Below are 6,233 nucleotides of genomic sequence, written 5' to 3'. Positions count from 1 at the left end.
GCCAGAAGACAATAGCAAATATTAATTCGCTATTATCAAAAGCGGGTGGGTTTGGGGCGCAATGCTCTGAGCCCTGAGTCCAACCTTTTTCATGTCAACTAGAGTCGCAGACTCTAATTCTGTAGCTTAAAAAAAACTCATACAAACGTATATTTCCGGCACCCTTCAGGTGCCCCAGCACCCCTAATGGACCAGTCGCTCCTGGTAAGACCCCTTTCACATGGAGTGGACTCTGTCAAGCAGATCTGCCTGCTGAGAGGGGGGATCTGTCTGCTGATCCCCGCTGAGCAGGCGGATTACAGGTCCGTGTCCGCTTTGCTGATGCAGAGCTGACATGGACACAGCTCGCTATTCTCTATGGGGCGGACGGGTGGAAACAGACCGCCTGTCCATTTCTATTGGATACCCTCTGATCCAATCTGCTAGATAGATAGGGAGTGGAATCCCCATCCATCTGTTTTTAGTGGACTGGACTGGATCGGATGCAGGCGGGTTTAAATGGACACATGTCCATTTACATCAGCCTCTCCATAGGAAACAATGGGTGGTCCGATTGGGCCCATCTGAAAAATGGAATAGGGAGACCCGATCGGTCTGCTTGCGTGAAAGGGGCCTATGGCCTTGTTCACGCAGGCATACATGAACAGAGCCGTTGCTCCTAATTTTACATCCATGTAGGTCCACATGCATGTCCCTGAGCTCACACTGTTTGCATTCGGGGTTGCATCCCAATTGACATAAATGGGACTGCCTGTACGGGGATGCATGGAACACCTGTGCATCCCACCATAGGCGTACACTTTAGTATGCCACATACGAATGATGCTTTAGTAGTAATTTAGCAGGAATTTTGTAAGTTATGTTGAGTTTATGTGCACTATTAATTATTTTAGTGTATTTTTAGTGAAAATAGTGATACAATGAAGATTTGTGCAATTATTGTGGGGTCCAAAAAACATTTTTTTTATTCTACAGGTCATGTGCTTTTAGAAAATGTCTAGTTTGAGGGATATTTTCAAATGCTGAAAGCTGTAAGTGAAAAATGATAACCTCTGGATTTTTAGAGTAAATTGTTTTTATTTACAGTTTTACGTACCTTCACTTTTCACCATTTCACAAAAAGGTGCCATTTAAAATGTACAAATATTTTTTTTATTTATTAGCTCAATACAGTTTTAACTTTTATATTTACTAGAAATTTGAATCCACTATTAATAATTTTAGTGTGTTTTTAGCGAAAATGTTGCTTTGATAAACATTTTTGCAAAAGTCACAGTGACTTAAAAATCAGTAGCACCTTATTTTTATTCTACTGGCCATGCGCTTTCAGAAAATATATGGTTTGGGGGATATTTTACACATTCTAAAAGCTGTAAGTGAAAAAGCAAAACCTCCAGTTTTTTAAGAATTTTCGTGCGACTGATTTTCACTATTTATCAAAAGGTGCAATTTAAAAATTACAGATATTTGTTATTTATTAATTAAATACAGTTTAAGATTATATATTTAGTAGGAATTTTGCAGGAATTTTGGAAAATGTATAGTTTATATCTGGCAAAAATGATTTTAGAGATTTTTTTTCAAATATATTGTTTGATAAATATTTTCGCAAATATTGTGGGGCCTTCAAAATCAGTAGCACCTTCTTTTTATTCTAATGGTCCTATGCTTTCAGAAAACAATGAAAACAATGGAACAATGAAACCCTTCGGATTTTTAGAGAGATGTGGTTATTTACATTTTTGCATACGTTCGGTTTTCACCATTTTCCAAAAAGGCGTAATTTAAAAATTACAAATGTTTGTTATTTATTAACTCAATACAGGTTAAGCTTTTATATTTAGTAGACATTTTGTAAAATGTACTGTGTTTTTATCTGCTAATAATGATTTTAGTGTATTTTTAACGAAAATATTGTTTTGATAAACATTTGCGCAAATATCATTGTGCCCTAAAAATCAGTAGCACCTTATTTGTATTCTACTAGTCATGTGCTTTCAGAAAATATATGGTTGGGGGGGTCTTTGATAAACTCTGAAATCTGTATGGGAAAATAAAAAAGGCAATGGAGAAATTGAAAAAATGGCCTGGCCACCTGAGTGTAAAAATGGAGCACAGGGCCTGGCAGCGAAAGGGTTAAAGGAGTAGTGATTTTAATTATGCTGTAAAGTGGCATATCTGTACGATGTATAGAGCCTGCTTCAGCAATACTGACAATTCTAAAGGAAATATTGTCAGTATTAAATATTAAATATTATATTTAAATTTGCTTGTGGCTGTAATGTATTGCCGGCTCCCTTAATGTCTGGTATGGATTTTAAGGGGAGCCCCACGCCAAAAAAAAGAAAAAAAGGCTTAAGGCCCCCCAAAATCTATATCAGACCCTTATCTGAGCATGCAGCCTGGCAGGCCAGGAAAGTGGGGGGGACGAGTGAGCACTGCTCTGCAACCCCCCCACCACACCCCAAAACACATTGTCCCCATGTTGATGGGGAAAAGGACCTCTTCCTGAAAACCCTGGGATGTGGTTGTTGGGGTCTGCAGTCAGGGGGCTTATCAGAATCTGGAAGCCCTCTTTAACCCGGCTAACCCGGCCCCCCCAAGTGAATTGGTATTGGGTACATCGTACCCCTACCCATTCACCAAAAAAAGTGTATGAAAGAATAGTGCCCTTCGATATATATCCATCGTCAATACCACCATCCGTTGGACCCAAAAAACAGAAAAAAATAAAAACGCTCTGCCTCCTGGGAGGCTACCCATCGTACGCCCGCTCTGCGCTTTGACAGTTCTTATAAAGACAAGGGCTGGGGCCACCTGGTTATGTCTTGTCAAGAATGTAGTGCCCAAGTGATTGGTGTTCTGGCCACACTTGATCCACTTCAGAGATTGCAAACAGTAACAGTGCGGTCTGCTGCACGTGTTGAAAAAGCCCACACTAATGAACTTTTGGAAGTCAGTGGGGAATCAGCAGCACCCTGCACCTGTGTAGCTCTGTGGTGTGATGTAATAGGGTGGCTGCCCTTAAGCTGGCCCCTGGAGGACATCCTGCTTCATTGGAGTTGTGCCTCCTCCTCCTCACTTTTCCCCTCTGATCTTTCAGGCATCCAAGTACATCCAAGTACAGTCAGTGACCTCATCATCCCCTCCCTCCTCGTCATTAGAGAAAACTTGGCAGTATAATGCAGCTGGGGGAACATGACTGCTAATTTCTTGTCCGTCATTGGCTCCCCCTTCTCTAGGCTCACGTTACTTCCTTCCTCAACCTGGGAACCAACATCGCAGCGTTCAAATTGCTGCGCATCCTCCAGCAGCATGTAACTGACACTATGATCGAATAATTCAGGTGGCTCCTCCGTGCATGATAGTGGGGCTATGGAAAGAGTAGCTGTAGACAAGGAGCCAGTGGAATTGGCCACTCTGGAAGCTGCACTGGAAGGCAAACTATTTTGAGTCTGGTTGACAGAGGATGAAGAGGATGAGGACAGCTTAGTTATCTACTCCACCAACTCTTCTTCATGTTCTGGCTCAATAACACAGCCAGCACAGGAGAAAAAGGACAAGCGTGCCCCACCTGAGAAGGATGCGCCATGTCCGCATCCTCCACTTTTCACTGTAGATACAGAGACTGCATGATCTCTTTTAGTGGCCTGTGAGCTTCTGCCTCTCCTTGTTGGCCTTTCCGAAATCAGGGGGATTTTTTTTGGGGGGGGGGGGTTAATAACTTTTTATTATAGAGTGTGCAATGGAAATATGATGCTTGGGTACAAAAATGTTGTGCTTAGTGCACTATAAACCGTTTTATTATTGTTTATTTTTTTTTTTGGGGGAATTTTTATAACTTTTTATTATAGAGTGTGGGCTGGGAATATGGTCCTTGGGTGCAATACTTTACTGTACTGGGTGCACTATAAACTGTTACAGTTTTTTTTTTAAATAAAAAAATAAGGGTGCAGCAATTGTGGAAATTGTTTTACTGCTGCTGCAAAAAATAACTAAAATAAAATAAATGTAAAAAAAAATTAGAAAAGGCAAAAAAAAAACTGTGGTGACACAGAAGGAAGACCACCCGGGACTCAGAAGAACGAACAGCAATTATGTAGAATTTTTTTTAGCTGCTGCTGTTGGAAAAGGAAAAAATTCAAAAAGCCCCCAAAAAATCAGGGAACCACTGCTGACACAGAAAAAGGAACACCTGCTATGCACAAGGGGGGACAGCAATTATGCCCCCAAAAAATAAAAAGTATACCACTGCTGTCTGACGCAGAAGGAATAACACCTGGGACACAAAAGGGGGAGTACTAATAGTGCAGCAACAGAACCTGATGCTGCAAAAAAATAAAATAATTAATAAAACAAAAAATGGGATCAGTGGTGACACAAGTACACACCAACACTTCAGTGGCACGACTACACTGTTATTCACACTACACTACACTGCAGTGGTGGCCTGTCCATTAGGGGCACCTGGGCACCGCCCCCTCTCTCCACTCCACCCCCTATATGGTAATGGATAGATTCATGCATAGTATAAATCTATCAATGGCCGCCGCGACCACACCCTATTAATGCTTCCGGCCCCTTTGGGGGAACTGGGCGCATGAATTACAGCGGCAGTGTTTTTTTAAGCACCTGATTAGAGCCAGAATAGGCTTCAAAATCGAGTGGGCTCAGGACGTAGAGGATGGGCTCCGATCCCACCCAGGCATGTTACAACAGCGAATGAATATTCGCTGTTGAAACACTGATCCTCAATCCAGCCAATCAGAAGCAGGTGTGAGACCCGTTTTCCAATTAAATGAGAAGAGACTCTTGATTGACCACCAGAGGAGGGAGGAAATGGAAGCCACCGTGATGATCCAGAGAACGAGAGGCCACAGGAGAACAGCAGGAGAACGTGAGGCCGCTGAGCCTCAATCCAGCCAATCAGAAGCAGGTGTGAGACCCGTTTTCCAATTAGATGAGAAGAGACTCTTGATTGGCCACCAGAGGAGGGAGGAAACGCAAGCCACCGTGATGACCCAGAGAATGAGAGGCCCCAGGAGAACAGCAGGAGAACGGGAGGCCCCTGAGCAGGGTAAGCCGCAGCCAAGCAGGGGAAGCCACTGGTGATGGGTGATGGGGTAAGTGCTACCAGCTGACCTGGGGGAGGTGGCATACTGTTTGCTGCCCCCCAAAATATTTTCCACTGGCCACCACTGCTACACTGTGCTATTCACAACACAACAGTTTGTTATTCACACTACACTAAATTATGTTATTCACAACACTGTGTTATTCACATTACACTACACTGTGTTATTCACACTACACTGTGTTATTCACACTACACTGAATGCACCAAACTGACTGAACACCGCACCATCCACTGCCTTTGGCCACTCATGGCTCTCACAATACATCATTCTGTGATTGGCCAAAGCATACAGGTCAGGTGCATGCTTTGGCCAATCAGCAGCAACCAATGCACTGTGAGATCGCAGTGCATTATGGCGCTTGGCAGTGGGCAAACTTCCCGCTGAGCGCCCCGTTTGTTTGTGTGTTCAGCGAACACATGAACAACCGATGTTTGAGACGAACTTACGTTTGACTCGAACATCCAGCCCATCCCTATTAGTGAATGAGGTGAAACAGTGCTGACATTTACTTTAATTTTCTTTGAGCATGACTAGGTATTCTTTGCAAGTGAATTTCCTTTTGCTTCACCTCATTTACTGAGCTAGATGAAAATGAACTTTGCATGAACACACTCTATTCCAGGGGTCTCCAAACTTTTTAAACAAAAGACCAATATACTGTCCTTCAGGCTTTAAGGGCCAGACTGTGGTTAGTGTGAGTAGAAAATGCCCTATGGTTGGTATAAATAGGAGGAAGAGAGCCCTATTAATGGTCTCAGTAGGAGGAATAGTGCCCCATCGACAGTGTGAGTGGGAGGAATAGTGCCCCATCATTGGTGCTAGCAGGAGAAATAGTGCCTCATTGATGGTATCAGTGGGAGGAATGGTGCCTTTATCATTGGTGTCAGTTGGAGTGTCCCAAGGGCCAGATAATAGAGGCAAACAAAGGGACGCATCTGGCACCCAGGCAGCAGTTTGGAAACCATTGCTCTATTCCTTCAGTAAAAAAAATCTGATGCTCCTAAATGTGTACTAAAAGAGTAGCATTCTTAAATATTAATTATTTCTAATCATAAGCAATGTTTTGTAAAATGGCTCTTATGTGTTAAATTTGAG

The 6,233-nt window shown here is 42.7% G+C and overlaps 1 protein-coding gene across 1 annotated transcript in view; it reads left to right on the top strand.

Moving 5' to 3' along the window:
* The window catches only part of LOC143962680 (dynein axonemal heavy chain 3-like), a 2,426,925-nt gene that overhangs the window by 2,355,000 nt on the left and 65,692 nt on the right, over positions 1-6,233 (top strand). The gene's annotated exons all lie outside the window — the stretch shown is intronic.

The sequence above is a fragment of the Lithobates pipiens genome, unplaced genomic scaffold (genome assembly GCF_037356315.1).
Source record: "Lithobates pipiens isolate NorthernLeopardFrog02 unplaced genomic scaffold, aLitPip1_a1.2 Scaffold_8, whole genome shotgun sequence".
Lineage (NCBI taxonomy): Eukaryota > Metazoa > Chordata > Amphibia > Anura > Ranidae > Lithobates > Lithobates pipiens.
Note: the sequence above shows the minus strand (reverse complement) of the source record. Positions and strands in the feature narration are given on the sequence as shown.